The sequence below is a fragment of the Panulirus ornatus genome, chromosome 25 (assembly GCF_036320965.1).
Source record: "Panulirus ornatus isolate Po-2019 chromosome 25, ASM3632096v1, whole genome shotgun sequence".
Lineage (NCBI taxonomy): Eukaryota > Metazoa > Arthropoda > Malacostraca > Decapoda > Palinuridae > Panulirus > Panulirus ornatus.
Genome location: NC_092248.1, coordinates 6,283,917 through 6,301,702, shown reverse-complemented (window position 1 = coordinate 6,301,702; position 17,786 = coordinate 6,283,917). Strand labels below are relative to the sequence as shown.

Below are 17,786 nucleotides of genomic sequence, written 5' to 3'. Positions count from 1 at the left end.
TAAAAATCGTCATTGTTCGCGAGGCCGCAGACGGACGGACGGACGGACGGACGGGCAGGTTTCCTATTGTGAGCCGCAAGCACTATTTTTTTCTTTTTTATGCATCTGATTAAATATTCTTTTTCCCGACGGTACGACCCTCGAGCACGACGGTACGATCCCCTGAGCCCGACGGTGCGACCCCTGAGCACGACGGTACAGTGCGATCCGCGAGCACGACGGTACGATCCCCTGAGCACGACGGTACGATCCCTGAGCCCGACGGTGCGACCCCTGAGCACGACGGTACGATCCCTGAGCACGACGGTACGATCCCTGAGCACGACGGTACGATCCCTGAGCACGACGGTACGATCCCTGAGCACGACGGTACGATCCCTGAGCACGACGGTACGATCCCCGAGCACGACGGTACGAACCCATGACTATGACCCTTGTGAGCTGGGTCAAGCGCCATTCCAAGTCATACCTAAGGATCGTATGACTTACGGTGCACATGTCATATCGTCCCAAGCCTTGACAAGCCATTATACTTGGCCCGTAAGACTTAAGGTGCGCATACAGTACCATATCAAACCTTCAGCCTTGACCATAAAGACTTGAGGTGCACGTAAAATGTAGTGTCAAGACTTCGTAAACCCTCAAGGCTTGCTGATCATAGAGACTTAAGGTCTACATAGAGACTCTCCCTCTCCCGACCTGTTCATATGACGCGGAGGTCAAGAGGAATCAGTTGTTGCGACATTATTTTGTGGGACTCGAACCGAGCACACGATTCTCCCAGGAAATAACAACAGCATTTCCTTGAGAGAGAGAGAGAGAAAATAACAAAACCCCCCAAAAATCAAATTCACAGACTGTTTCTATTCTCTACCTTTCGTGTGACTTTCTGACAGCCAAATGGCTCCCAGATTCATTATATTAGTGTTATTGTAAAATATGAGGAAGGGAAATGAGGCGAAAAAAAAAGGTTCTTATGAGAAGAATTTTGAAATTCAATTTCCCATGTGGCCCGGTAGCTTAAATACGACGCTGCAATGATGTCCGCTAAGTTCAGGCTGGCTTGCTATATATATATATATATATATATATATATATATATATATATATATATATATATATATATATATATATACATATATATATTTCATACTTTTCGCCGCCATTCCCCGCATTAGCGAGGTAGCGTTAAGAACAGAGGACTGGGCCTTTGAGGAAAGATCCTCACCTGGCTCCCTTCTCTGTTCCTTCTTTTGGAAAATTGAAAAAAAAAAAAAACGAGAGGGGAGGATTTACAGCCCCCTGCTCCCTCCCCTTTTAGTCGCCTTCTACATCACGAGTGAAAGGTCACGTTTGGAGAGGTTATATCATGGGGAGTAGACTAATCGCGTTCAAAGAAAACTCCTCACTCCAAAAGGAGTCTACATTTCCCTACTTGCTGGAGGTAAAGCAGCCTTGAGCTGCTGGAGCTTTTAGAGAGAGAGAGAGAGAGAGAGAGAGAGAGAGAGAGAGAGAGAGAGAGAGAGAGAGGTTCCGGGTAGCTTTTCCTCGTCTCTTTCTTTTTTCCCCTTCACTAACCTTTCTCTGTATTTCGGTTAAAGCTTGATGCCTTTAGATGTGGCCTTTTGGCGCGTGACTGGAGTCTCTCCACCAACATATATTAAACTCCTCCACCAGTGGTGTGAGCTATAGACAAGACACTCAACACTTTGCCCTGCCTCACTAACATGTTGTCGACACTTAGGACACACCCGTGTGCCGTGAGCTGAGTGCAAAGTTGAGTATGTACAAATACCGAATCCACTCGTTCTCAGATGGCTTGTCATTGTGAACTCAGACCAATGGAAAAAATTCTAAAAAAGTGCGACTAAATTTCCCCAGTGTTAACAAACAGAAAATGGGAGGAGAGGAGGCGGGGGGAAACTATAATACTAAAAGTATAATTTATATAGTTCTATCGTCTATGTAATCGCCGTGGCTGACATTATAAGTCTTAGATATATTCCAAACATTTGCTCCACCCTCTCTTGTACTGTTCCCCACAACCACCATCCTAGGGTTACATTACACAACCAGGCCGCCACAACCGGGAGTCAAATACTCAAAAGAAAAAAAAGGAAAAAAAAAAAATCTATCTGGAATGTCTCCATTCTCGATGTCGTTCTGTCAATACAAGCACCACTTCCTCACCCCCCCAACTCCTCGTTTTATTTTTTGTCAGTCTTTTATTTTTCATGCTGTCATTTTTCACGATTACGCCGTCATTTTCACATTGTCATATGTCACTAGGACCCCCTTCCTCCCCGCCTCTTACCTCCCCTCCCTAGTGACATCTAGTGACATATACCGACGTAGCTGAATCCTATATATTCCCTCCTCACCCCTCCTCATCCACGGTTTGCCTCCCACAAGACACCACCACCGCCGGTGATCTTCTTGCCACACTGTAAGACACGCTGTCCTAAATATCGAACCTTCCCCTTCAAGACCATCTCTCATAGAGATGATTTCCCCTTTTAAGAGATATTCTTAACCCCGTGAAATAATCATGGTGTGATTCCCTCCTTCTCCTCCTTCTCCCTCTCTCTTCTTCCTCCAAGTATAATTTCTTCCTCCTCCTAGTGCGATTTCTTCTTCCTCCTCCTCCTCTTTCTTCTTCTTCTCCTCTCCCTCCTCCATCTCTTCTGCGGCTCCAGCGTCTCCCTCTTGTTTCCAGAAGGGCGCCGCCGCCCCCCGTCCCCCCTCCCCACCCCACAATCGCCTCTCGTTACGCACAGTTCCTACATTTCTCCCTGACGACCGACTTGGTTAAAACTATACCGTCTGGACTGCAGGAGGAGGAGCAGCAGCAGCAGGAGCAGCAGAAGCAGCCCTGGCCTCCTCCTCCTCCTCCTCCTCTGCCTCTGCCCCTCGCCCCTGCCTTTTATTCCCTGCCATTTTCCCCCTGTCGAGCCCAGCTCCTAATTCTCCACTACAAACGAGGACTCCTCACCATCCAGAAACAATAACGTGGAGGCACAACACACTGCTCTCTCATCCTGACCTTAGCCAACGTCAGGGGTCGATTCCCCCTGCCAACACCTGCACACCCTCACACCATATTCTTCTCACACATCCCCAATACCCATTTTCTATCCACCCATACTATAACAGGGTTTTGTTAAAGTCCAAGTGACTACCGCCAGCACACTATTTGTTCCTTTCCTGAACTATTATTATTTTTCATATTTTCTGAACTATTATTATTTTCTACACATTTTCTAAACTACTATTATTTTCTTCATATTTTCTGAACTAATATTTTCTTCATGTTTTCTGAACTATTTTCTTCACATTTTCTGAACTATTATTATTTTCTTCACATTTTCTTAACTATCATTATTTTCTTCACATTTTTTGAACTATTATTATTTTCTTCACATTTTCTGAACTACTATTATTTTCTTCACATTTTCTGAACCATTAATATTTTCTACACATTTTCTGAACTATCATTATTTTCTACACATTTTCTGAACTATCATTATTTTTTTCATATTTTCTGAACTATTATTATTTTTTTCATATTTTCTTAACTATTATTATTTTCTTCACATTTTCTGAACTATTATTATTTTCTTCACATTTTCTGAACTATTATTATTTTCTTCACATTTTCTGAACTATTATTATTTTCTTCACATTTTCTTAACTATTATCCTCAAGGTACGAGTCTGGTCCACGAGGCCACGCCCTTCCCTTACTCCATCTTCATCACGTCTCATTTCCCAGCTCCGCCATCTTGTTAATTCTCTTAAATTACTAATCTCCAAGAAAAAGAAAAAAGAAGAAAAAAGATTCGGAACCTCTCACCCCAATCAATCCCTTAACCCCCACTTGTATTTCTTCACCTTATCGCCAGCACCTTCGCCAGTATACTCAAACTACATTCATCACACATCCGGGACTTCGGTACGGCTACTTTCATGCAATAGTCCCACGAACACTGGTTGGAAGTGCCACTGTACAACCACAGACACTCCCTCCCCCCAAACTACATTCTTCACACATCCGGGACTTCGGTAAGGCTACTTTCATGCAATAGTCCCACGAACACTGGTTGGAAGTGCCACTGTACTACCACAGACACTCCCTCCCCCCTTCGGTGAACACGCCCCCTGGGATCGGTTTGACCCGTGGACGCCGACCATACACGAACCTACTCATACACTTTAGTTCCCATACACGATGGGCCTCTCCAACACACCGGTTCTCTCCCAAAAGGGTTTCCCCCCACAAAAACTGAGAGTTATCATGGCTTTATTTACGCGTTTCCCATTCGACGGGTCTTCATAACATTTCTTTATTCTGTTCTGTATGATTTACGGTATCTTATGTTGGGGTTATTTCCTTGGCTATCCTTCCTTACCTTGTTCACTTCATTAGAACAATTACCTTCGTTTAGATTACACTGTGTTGCCAGTTTTATTCTCTAGCCCTCATCCATCCCTCTTTTGCTACGGACCTATCTCTCGTTTTCTTTTTTCACCACTTTTTATATGTTCATGAGCTTCTCATCTTCCTCTCACATGCATCATATCTGTATCACTTTTCCTACTTTCGTATGAACGTCTTCATTCCACCATACCATTCCTGTTCATCCCCCTATGTCGTCCTTTCCACCTCACCGCATTCAGTCATTTTCCTATGGACGTCTTCATTCCACCATGCTCTACCCTTCTCCCTCATCCAGAGCACCACGTACTACTGAACATTTTCAAACATTCATCCATTTTGTATTCTTTCTCTGGAAGATATCATCTTTCCCTGTAGGTACCTCATGTTTTATCTCGTTGGCTTCAAGCTTTTTCGAATCTGATTAAAGCTGACGTATTGCTCGCTTGGCTACTCTGTCCCACGTCAAGACCTTCCTTGAAGGCCCGGTGCTGAGTATGGACGAGGTATAATCCTCCTTCAAAACATCTGATCAATACCCATTTACCCTTCAAGGCAATACCACGGGAAGAATTTAAGTTTCATTCGCCTATTATGGTTTTTTTTTTGAACGTATATAGTAACCAGTATGAATTCACACCGACGCAAATATACATACCTCAAGAAGAGATAAGGATAACTTGTTCTAAGCAATGTAATGCAGATGTAAGACCTCATCGCTATTAGCCATATTGTACCACCTCAGTCCGGCTCTGGGCGTCCTTCCCTATGCCATCTAGTGTATGTTCTAACCTGCCCATCGCTCGCTCTCACCATCCACGCCACAGATCTCCCTCACCTTTTCCATACAGATATTTACAGTAGCCCGTACGACATAGAAAAAAAAAACAGGCCCAAATCGAAGCCAACTTCGGCAGGCTAGATAAGATGAGCTAATAGAGATAAAGAGGAAGTATTAATAGAGATAAAGATGAAGTATTAATTCAAGATCCTTAAGTGTTATGGCCCAAATACAAATGATCTGTTCTAGAGGTAACGAAAAGGAAAAAAAAAGGACGAAATCTACTTATTTGTGGGTGTTTACTGAACGCATGCAAATCTACCACAGGTCTACCCTCACCCCTTTCTATCGTGTTCTACAAAGTGCACACCCTCCGGCCATCGTCAGTAAATGCCCATCTTCGTATTGACCCCCAGCAATAAACTATAAAATCATCTGTTGGGTTTGTGTTCTCTCAAATCCTGGATCACCTTAAGTTCGACTCACACCAGGACCTATCCACTCTTCTATCCATGATCAATATAACCCAAACTATTTTCTATCCTTTGATATCTATCTAAACTGAGATATATACCATCATTATGCGCATGAAACACCGACCAAAAATGTATTTACTTACTTTTCCTCTAATTCTCCTTTCTCATTCCTTTTCCATACCACCACACCATTCTCTCTCTTGGTCATCAAGAACAGACAACCTATCGGGCGAGTCCACTCACTATTTCCCTCTCCTTCAACCACTCACCTACCTCCTCCTCCTCCTCCTCCTCCTCCTCCCCCCGACACACACACACACACACACACACTCACACTGCAAGCAGAGGACACGGGTCTCGTACTTTAAGAATCAATACTTCTCTAATCAATATTTCTCTCTTAACTTTTGCAACACAAACTCCGACAGTTGCTCCAGCTCACACAACAGCTTTCCCCTTCCCCCCCGAGCCAGCGACCGACTTGATCGCCATTCGTTTTCGCCTCTCGGGAGCACAGTAAAACATCGACTGCAATGACATACACCAGGGTGGCTCGCTGTGTTTACATCCAACTCTGGTTAGTCAGGGGACACAAGCGAAGGTAAACACCTGGATATACATATATATATATATATATATATATATATATATATATATATATATATATATATATATATATATATATACATATACATATATATATATATATATATATATATATATATATATATATATATATATATTATCCCTGGGGATAGGGGAGAAAGAATACTTCCCACGTATTCCCTGCGTGTCGTAGAAGGCGACTAAGAGGGAAGGGAGCGTGGGGCTGGAAATCCTCCCCTCTCTTTTTAATTTTCCAAAAGAAGGAACAGAAAAGGGGGCCAGGTGAGGATATTCCTTCAAAGGCTCAGTCCTCTGTTCTTAACGCTACCTCGCTAACGCGGAAAATGGCGAATAGTATAAAAAAAAAAATATACATATATGTGTGTGTGTGTGTGTGTGTGTGTGTGTGTGTGCATACATTACCTACGTATCTTGTGTTCGTCACTGCGAACGATTAAGAGGAACGGAGGAATGAACCAGGCGAAGACCTATTTTCCCTTAAAGGCTCAGTTGGTCCGTTCCTGACGCTACCTCGCTGGGTCCAGCCTCCGCTTGATATAACTCGAAATGTAACACGAGCGAAACGAAATATATATTTTGAAAGAGTATTCCGCAAACCTCGGAACTAAACAGGGCAATTCTGGCTCCGACACACCGTATGATGTTTAAAATATATCAATTCATCACACATACGTGTTCATGGAAATTCAAGTAATTATTGAACAGCCTCTTTCTATTACATTTATGATAAGGAATTACCATAAAAGTCTAACAATGCGGGGATGTTATAATTAGCTAAAAGGACGAAAAGCGGTTGCGTGGTTACGGGCGGCTCTGGGTAATGGTGGTGTTAACACGGAAAACGGGACTACGTTCGCCGTGATAAGTTGTAAGGTCTGGTTATTAATAATGATCAAATTACTTACAGTTCTGTTTCTGGTTACTCAGGATAATATGATAAAACAACAACATTTCTATACCAGCCGGAGGGGGGAAGGATGAACAGCAGGGTGAACTGTGCGCCATCGTCCGCCCGCGCCGGGAATCGAACCCAAAGCAGTGGATTACGAGACAGTAACGCCAAACGCATCATTACCGAAATGCCTAACAGTAATGATGATAATAATGATAATAATAACGTAATCATTAACATTATCATTTTATTTTTATTATTATTATTATTATTATCATTATTATTATTATTATCATTATTATTATCACTGCCAATGTCATTATTACCAGTATTACTATCATCATCATTATCACTATCAATATCATTAGCAACAGTACTGCTATCATGCTCATCATTATCATTTTTCTCTGTTTACGTAAAACTCAGCAGAGCAAGGAGAGGGCAGCCAGTCTGACGATATAACTCACTCTCAGATAATATCATTCTATTCCCTCTCCAGCACAACGTTTTCTTCACTGTGTAACGGATACCTCCAAGTTGACTACGTAGCTCTCCTCTTACAGCGAAGTTATGTATTTTGACATCTTATTTCTATGTAACTGCAAAAGCACTGTAATGATCTCTGTGACGTATTGTGTGTGATGTTTAGGTATCTTATGTATTTCAGAAAGAAAAATGTGAAGTGTGGTGAAAGTTTCTGCAATTTCCTGCTCCAGGAGAGACCCTGGCACTGGTGCAAATATTTTTGATAAATAAATTTGCAATTGGACGTCACTTTCAGAGGTGGAATCTAAATGAAATATCTCCATTACATTGTCATAATGATAATAATGATATTCCTTTTAGAATAAGTGTTACTAATTTAATATATATATATATATATATATATATATATATATATATATATATATATATATATATATATATATATATATATATAAAGTTAATTGCAATAGATATGATACGTCTTTTTATGGCAAGTCTAAAAATTATGACTAAATTTCCCGTTTTCTCTAAATTCCATGACTCAGTTTCACTCAGTTGCGCCTTCTAAAATCCCATTTTTTGTAAGGGAGATTTAAAGACAGTTTACAAGACTGAAACCGTCATACTTAACGAAGCGCTTGTTGCCAGCAGTTGTGGTGCTTCGCAACACACTTGTTTGTGTGACCAGAGGGAGGTAGGCTAAACGCCACACACACACACACACACACACACACATTCACACACTAACTGAATTATTATTCCAGGACATTTGCAAATGATGTCAAGCTCAAACTCAAAGAAAAAACATCGGTATCGCACAGACTTGCAGAGTAATTAGGATCAGCAAGAGCAATTATCGGATAAATGACCAATTAATTAAAAGTCCCGTGACGATCGGTAATAAGAATACGAAGAAGGAACCAAGGGTGGAGAAACATAAACACATACACATAATAAGGCAGGGGATAGAAAGTATACGCTCTTAATATGTCCGCACAAACGTATATTACGTACTAAAGTCACCGTACGCTAATTTGGCCCAAGAGCCACGCCCCTATTCCATAGATAAGGCAGCTGATTGGTTCATATACAATGTTCGTGTCGCTATCCATTTATTCACACTAAGTGTGTTCACAGTTTATAATAAGACCTGGTCTTTTGTGTAATAATGGTAAAAACTGTGAACATAATTAAAATGATTTTAAGGCATTAGCATTGTAGAGAGGATGTTGAAAATGTTAAACATGTATCACAAGCGGTCGAAGTCAAGGACAACATCGTTTTCGAATGAAGCCTACTCATTATAACTTTGTTTTGTTGCAAATCTAAACTAAACACAAACGAATGAAACCAAACATAGAGCACAATAGGGAGTAAACTACGTTTTGTATAGGGTAGATATGTCCAATATCATTATGTAACTGATAAAACTCTATACACAGACCGTAGGCGGAGGGGAGGAAAAATGCTCAAGGGAACAGCCACAGTGACAGACTGATCAGCTGATAATGACAGCGCACCACAGGCAACTTGGCTGGGAAAGTGTTGTCCTTGACTTCGACCATTTGTGGTACATATCTCATATTATTAACATCCTCTCTAAAGTGCTAATGCCTTAAAATCACTTAGATCTTCATGTTTACAATTTTCTAAGTTATTATACAGAACAGGTCGGATTATAAACTGTGAATACACTTAGGGTGAAAAAATGGCTAGCGACACGAACATTGTTTATGAACCAATCAGCTACCTTAGCTATGGAAGAAGGGCGTGGCTTCAGGGCCAATTTAGCGTAAGGTGACTCTAGAATGATAAGGGACTATCTGTCGGCATACGTCACGATAACTCTAAAAAGTATGGGAAAGGCTATGTATAATAAAATATTTAGGCATGACATCAGAATTATGTTGAATTAAAAAAAATGCTCTCTCTCTCTCTCTCTCTCTCTCTCTCTCTGACTGCCGACTTACGATGGTTTGACTTACGATTTTTTGACTTTACGATGGTGTTAGATGATTTTGTCCAACTGTAGGCTAATGTAAGCGTCCTAAGAACGTTTAATGTTGGCTAGGCTAGACTCTGATGTTCGATAGGCTAGATGTAAGGTTAGATGTACTGTATTAAATGTATTTTCGACTTACGATATTTTCAACCTACGATGAGTTTCTCGAAACGCAACCCCATCGTAAATCGAGGATCATCTGAGTGTGTGTGTGTATATATATATATATATATATATATATATATATATATATATATATATATATATATATATATATGCCAGCAATTACCTACATACACACATTCAGGTACATGAATTAGGATCGATTGGGCAAACTGTTCACATCCTACATTAGACCAAGACTAGAATGTGCTTCTCACGTTTGGTCATCGTGCTTAAAGAAGCACAAAGAACTAATAAAGAAGGTCCAGTAGAGGGCAAGAAAGATGGTACAGAACTCGCTCCCCGTACAGTACGAATAGGTAATTATAAATATGCAATTACGTGCATGCAAGCACCTACCTGGAAGCACATATATACAGCACATACGCGTTCACTCTAAAAGCGTATCGAGGTGAGGTTGAGCAATGGAATCGAACCCTACACCAGAGCCGTACACAATACACTTATTGATAATAATAATTTATATATTTTTACAGTTATGTTAATACTTTCAGTCCTTAGAAAGGATAAAACAAAATGTTTACGTGTGTCTATTTAAGTTTCAGTCATGGACAACAGTGACCATTGAAACGTCCTTGTCCGGCTTATCACCTCTCTAAAACATGATTATACGAAGAAAATTTTCTCTATCAGCAAAACCAAATCGGTGGTTCATCGATCAATGCTTCTATGATCATTGCCATCAGCTGTTGTATCAAATATCATATATTAACTTTCGTACAACTGTACTCAGTTTCACTGGCATTTGACGAAGATTAATGATTTAAAATCCAAATAAAAAAAGCCCTAAAGTTCTCTAAGATACAATGTAGTCTTACATACCACGCTTACTTTGAGTTTGTCATCATTATATCATTGTCTTGGCGAGTATATAATTGCCCTCGCCCTTAATGAATCGTGGGTACGCACCTGGTGCGTTCGCGTATACATACGTGTGTGTACATATATCCCCACATATACATAACGACACTCATCTCGCTCACGCTTTGTTGACCGTGTGGATTTCTCGACAAATTCCCATGAATATATTGATTAAACAACAATTACGTTCGTCTCCATCCCCGACATAAGCAAATAAGCTTATGTTGACATCTTGGTCCATCCTAGTATGCAATTTCCTTTTTATGGGCATTATTATCTTCATGAGTTCCTTGCACGTCTGTACCCAGTCATCAACGAACAGACCATGAACATAGTTTACACAGACATTTATACGTAGTCATTTGTTTGTGTGAGTGTATGGATACGTAAGGTACCATTAAGGCAGATTTTATTAGATCTGCGTCCAAACTTTGGTCAGGTTTTTGGTTTTCTAGGATCCATTTCATTAGTTAGAACTAATGAAAACAAAAATTGCCAAACAATAATGGCATTTGATAAGCAAGCTAATTAAAACACTGTTTTCTTGGGAATTCTGAACCCAAAATCCCGAATTCCATAAGGCCTAAACTCAAAAACATAACGCTAGCCAAGGAAAGTTAGAAAGCCTATCATTAACTAAACAGCACTTCACAAGGCGAAGACAACCCCGAAGAAACTTCAGAACATACTTAAATACATGTAAACAAATAAATACATAAATGATAAGTATAGATTCGTCTATCAATTCATCTACTACTTATACTTACCTAGGTACATACATGCACAGGTTTCTTTATGATCAATCACGTATATACTTTATACCAACCATATATCAGTATGACTCATGAATACAGCCGATGTTATATACCATATAAAAGTATGACTCATAAATACAGCTTAGCTTTGTGAAATATCAAAACTCAACAGTGTCAGAGACTATTTTCTTACTGTATCTTATTCTAAAGTCACTTAATAATAAGAGGTTTAGGACACGGAACACTAACCTGGGGGGTTTGTTTACGTTATGTTGAACAGGTGCCTGAGGCCGCTTGAAGTACCACCCGAATCCAAGGCTGATCACTAAACTTTACCACTTTTCATCGTATTTGAAGGGTGGTACAGACGCTTTCGATATGCACATTAATACATGTAAACCTGATAGTTATTGTATTCCATTCCTGGTGTCCTATGTACGACCATTTCTCGTCACAGAGGAAAATTGTCTGAAGAATCGTCGTTCGTGTTCGCGTGAAGAAGAGTCTAATATTGACGAATTGGCAACTACCTTTCATGGGTTGTATGGCCGAATTTTTAGCGGTAAATTAATAATGCTTTAAGGCCAAATACATTAATTTTTTTACACTATACTTCTTTATTCCGTGAAAATCATATTTATTCTATAAAAATGTGACTTTGAACGGGCCGCCAAAGCTTTAAATCGCATTATTGATTGCAATACTTGCAGATACAAACTTCAGTTTAAAGTCATCAGAGCGGAAACTTTTTGTTCCCTTTAAATACTTTCTTTTAAAACTTGTTTGTTATTTGTTCAATGATATCAGAAAAATATACATGTAAATCATGATAAAGATGCTGTGATCTCGTCACAGAAAGTTGTGTCACAACTTAGAAAAGAATATAGTATAATGTGTAGTTAGAGGTTCGATTAAGTGTTGGATTCCGTTTGTAGGTTGTTGAATAACTGATACTAACGAAACCTACTTTCACGTTGGCCGTAGGACGTAAGTATATGCAGGCGATACATTTTTCTATATTGAATTATGTACATATATAGAGATAGGAATTCACTATCGATTGATATTCCTATTTCAGTATACGACATTAATATATATATATATATATATATATATATATATATATATATATATATATATATATATATATATATATATTATGAAAATCCCGCCAAGATCGAGTATCGTTGCCAAATGTTGCCAGCTCGTCATTATCGGTCTCGTACTCTACGTGAAGTCGTACTCAATTATTCTCGAAGGAATTTTACAGTGAGTGTAATACTGATTGTTTTAGGGTGCCGGTTATTGACTATATCCGTTATTCAACATGTGAACAGTGATATGGCCATTGAAAGCCTCCGCCTTAGGACTAAGGGACAGAGAAAAAAAGGTTAGTGATACCGGTAGTGAATGACATTCCAATTCGGCAGCGTTGCAGGTAGTGACCTCTGGCGTCCACTGCATTACTCACACTTGGATACCGGTAACTGCAAGATGGAATATATTTACGTTAAAGCTTGGCGCCTTTAAGTAAGAACTGAGCTGACTTGTTGATAAACTGCTTGATTATCGAATTTCGCCCAAACTAGGAACAAATAATGGTGTTTGCACTTTGTTAAGGTTGACTAAATATTGAATTATGTCCTTGCCGAATTCCACGGCAGCCAGAGATAGAATTTGTGTTGTTTGTGTTTTCATTTCATCGTTCACGTCTTGTTAATTGGTACAGGAGTACTATGTGGCTATCTCCTTATGTTGGAGCAACTTAAATTGCCACATCCTGATAACTGGTGTAAGTACATTAGTTCTGAGTAACAATCTCGTCCATAACCAATTCCGTGTATTTGATAAGCATTTTGAATAGTTTTAGGCCTTTCTAAATCTTTCTTACAGCAAGCATCATAATGCATATGTATGGTATGTACATAACAAGTACTTGATCTTCTTGATTCTGATTCTGCAATGTGATTGGAGAGGTAGGTGTGGTTAGCTGTTTGTTAACCCAGTGTTGATTTGTAAGTGTATAAAGATCATAGATGTAGTTCCAGAAAAGTAATTATTGTTCTATTGTTGTCAAGGGAAACAAGGTTACGGCTTATAGTTCTGTCACTGTTTTGGGATCACAAAAATCTTGAAGATGTCACTGCAGATCAATGAGTAGTTTTCATTGCCATGTACGTACGTTTGCAGGACTTATGCAATGTAGATACTTGTTTTGCCCCTGCTTTTTATGGTTGTTGGCAATTTGCATGGTATCGTATGCCTGTGTGCTTGATTGTGCGGGTGTACAAATTCTACATTGTTGTTTCTTAATGCTTTACATGTAGATGTTTGATGCAGATCTTGCCATCATGGCGTTTATGTGTATGTTTTATTGTTTTCTATAGCGTATAAGCTATCCTAACCTAACCTCAATATAAACTCACTTATTTAACGTAACCTAACCTCTAGTAAAATCGACATAATCTTGAATGTTAGAGTTACTTTACTATGATATTAACTGCTAATTTGTTTAATACTAATCTAATCTAACCTAACCTAGTCCTAAAGTGAACTGAAACAGATGACTCAAACTTTTCAGAATGATAATACTTCCGATATGGTAGTATCAACCACTTCGCTGTTTTTCTGAAGGTTTGTGTGTGTGTGTGTGTGTGTGTGTGTGTGTGTGAATGGGTAAGGGGGTGATCCCACACATATATCTAATGATACATGTATCCCAGCTATGTAAATTACACGAATATGATGATATATTTAAGATGAGAGTATGTTCCCCTACTACAACTCTCCTTTCCTAAAGCTGCCTGCGTTCAGATTCAAAGTAATGCTTATTTGATTTAGTTAAAATTATGAATGGCTATTTAAGCTTCTCAAATGTTTCACGTATTACCAACCCTTCCCCCACTCCACTGTGCGAACGTAATTTATGCGTGGCCTTTAATGATACACTTTATATTGTGGGCTCTGTACCCATTGATAATAAAGTTTATATATACTGAGAATAAAGATTACTTGGTTTAATCACTGAACGTAAAATTCTTGATATTACTTATAGAGAAATATTTTTGATTCTGTACCACAGCGACAATCAGTGTGATGTACGAATGTGTAGATGATTGGCTAATCACTCTCTGATGTTTTTCTTCAGTTTATATTATCATTGTTTCCAAACTCGATATGATGCCATAGAAGTGAGGTATTAAATTGAAGAATATTATTAGTTACCCTTTTGACCAAATCACAAAAATTACATATCCTCAACTTTCTTAGTGTAAATCTAGCTTGTATTTTGCGATGCGCAGCCTAGTGCTTGTAGTTTCTGATGCGCATCGTAAGTTTACAACTAGCTTGTATTTTGTAATGCGCAGCCAAGTATTATAATTAAGCAGGTTGTGGTACCTTGTGTGATGAGCATTACTTGATATAATTTTAGGATAGTTATAACAGGAAAATACTGTGACAAAGATCACTACAGTGGATCACTAAAATGGATGGTAATCATCAACAAAGTAAGGTTAAAGTCTTCGTTGTAGGTGTTTTCACTTGATTTTTTTTTTTTTTTGCAGCTAAAAGGTCACTATAAGCAAACGGCTTTGGCAACCCCTACTTATACGAAGTGGAGTGCTGAAAAAAATAAAGTGACTCATTTACATCTTTATTGGAAGCGGACTGCATCGCCTCCATTTAACTCTGAGCTTGCACGCTAATTAGGCTTACCCAGTGATTCGATTAATCCTTATTTTCGAAATGTGTTTCATTTCAGAAGCATTTCGAAGAATAATTTTTTCTCCCCATCTCGTCAAAGTGTTAGAATGTTTTAAGATATCCAGTTTCCTAAAATCTATCGCGAGAGAGAGAGAGAGAGAGAGAGAGAGAGAGAGAGAGAGAGAGAGAGAGAGAGAGAGAGAGAGAAATATATATATATATATATATATATATATATATATATATATATATATATATATATATATATATATGTGTGTGTGTGTGTGTGTGTGTGTGTGTGTGTGTGTGTGTGTGTACAGTACAGAGAAGATCCTAAGAGGTTTATTGCTAAAATATGATGGAAACTGTTCCATTGTCAGGCTTTTTAATGGATCTATCAGTGTCCACTGCCGGCTAGACATAGTTTTCCTCTCTCTGTGAAACCATACTTACACTATATACCACTTAATGCTTTTACTATCTAGGTTAGGTTGGGCATTTATAGATAGCTATATTTTTTACAAGTGTACATGGAAGTGTGTACTCTTTCAGTACCGTAACTATATATTTCAACGTTGGTGAAAAAAAATAAATAAAAGGTAATTTACCCTCAAGAATAACAGAATATACGTCAGCAACCCCTTGCATGGGTAAGTCCCATAGATAAGCTGTAATGGCACAGACGAAACTCAAAGATATATGAGACGTACTTTCGTAGATAAGAATTGTAGATAGTGAGTAATAAGTAGATGAAAGTCATAGATAAGGAATAATTACATAGCTGAGACCCATAGTTTACTTGTAATTACATAGATTAGAACTTCGGATAATCTTTATCTATAGAATTGTGAGCCACAAGAAATTGATAGTACCTCGCTATAGCCCAGTGATTATTCTGAATCATATATATCAAACCGATATATTATCTGAACGTATATATATATATATAGGGACCACATACTCGGCGTTAATATATAGATAAAACAAAGATAAGTTCTTAAAGTCCGTAGAATATCTGCAGTTATATACATATGACCTAAAATCATCTTTACTTTCGTAGATCTGCAGGTACATAGATGATATCCATTTTCTTTTGCTATAGTCTGTTATCTCCAGTCTGACCGGGACCTGGTTGTGTGGACGGCAGCTGTATTTTCTGTTGCGTATGGAAAGAGACGGTCTTTTAGGTTTTCCTGTGTGCTGTGATATAGCGGTTAACTCCAAGTGAGGTAGAGGAAAAGTGAAGGTTTTATGAAGTTTACGTTAACATTCATGATGGTGCCATCTTGTATGACCTGGAAGCCTTCAGAATATAATGTGTGTCTGGAGACAGGCAAAATACTATATATATATATATATATATATATATATATATATATATATATATATATATATATATATTGATTGATTGATTGATTGATTGATTGATTGATCAGTTATCTATATCTAAATGAACGAGTTATTCGTCCAATGATTATGTTTGATGGAACTAGTTTAGGGTGGTGGTAACTGTTCTGTTTAATTCCATTTTGTTGGAAGCTAAAGGTCATTGCAGCCTTGACCCTTTCACTGTATGTCTATGTGTTTGTGTCGTAATTATATCAGTATTGATGATTTCAGTAACATTGGACACACACCCCACCCCTCACCCTCCCCCTCCCCCACCCTTGGTAAATAGTATGAAATGGTAGCCAAAATATTCCATTTATGAAATTATATTTAGTAAAGCAATCAACTCACTTTGTGGTTTCGATGTGATATGCTCCATTTCCTTTAATTGGCTCCGTTCGGAGTTAATACGCATGAGGGCACAGTCGCTCATGTCATGTTTAATCCTTTAGTTAATACTCTATAAACCGAAAACAACTTTGGGAACCTGTCGTGCGCAACATCCGGTACGATCAACAAAAAATATCAAAATGCTATATGTATGATCTTGTGGGAGTAAATTTACATAATTACGTCGTTCGAATTAGCGACATATATATATGTAAGAGGACTGGCTGTTTAACTATGCAATTACATTGTGAGCGATGGAGTCTATTACGAAGGTGGCATAGTTCGGGCCAGCGGGAGGGAGAGAGATCTGGTTGTATATTTTTCAAGTTGATTGACGGGTGCCTATCTGCATGGTTGAATTACGGTTGTTACTTCCAGTAATTAGACAGTTATGGGTTAATGCTTTGTACTCACGGAATATGGTTACTGGTTTCTGTGATTGTTGTAATTGATTGTTTGTGACGTGCAGTTGTCCATGGTGTACATGATTTGATGTATATATATATATATATATATATATATATATATATATATATATATATATATATATATATATATATATATATTGTCGAAAATATAACTTTCAGCTCTAATGCTGGATGTAATCTATTTTTTCTTTTTTTTTTTTTACTGATGACTAAATTGTTAATGTTATTGAGCCAAAGGTCTAAGTTTTCATAGACAAAATAGGTCTTTATTTTATGTTTACATGCTGTGGAACCCAGATATATTCCAAAATTTCCCCATGACATGAAATGTAACCGAGAAATAGATAGGCTGTCGTAAAGTTTTGTTCTGGATTTTT

At 38.5% G+C, this 17,786-nt stretch overlaps 2 protein-coding genes across 4 annotated transcripts in view; one reads left to right on the top strand and one right to left on the bottom strand.

Annotated features, from left to right (window-relative positions):
• LOC139757211 (glycerophosphocholine cholinephosphodiesterase ENPP6-like) overlaps positions 1-11,993 on the bottom strand; it is a 137,854-nt gene extending 125,861 nt beyond the window's left edge. The window contains exon 1 of the mRNA XM_071677375.1: positions 11,747-11,993. The gene's annotated coding sequence lies outside the window, so the exon portion shown is untranslated. The remainder of the gene's footprint in view (positions 1-11,746) is intronic.
• LOC139757212 (uncharacterized) overlaps positions 1-17,786 on the top strand; it is a 292,609-nt gene that overhangs the window by 31,434 nt on the left and 243,389 nt on the right. The gene's annotated exons all lie outside the window — the stretch shown is intronic.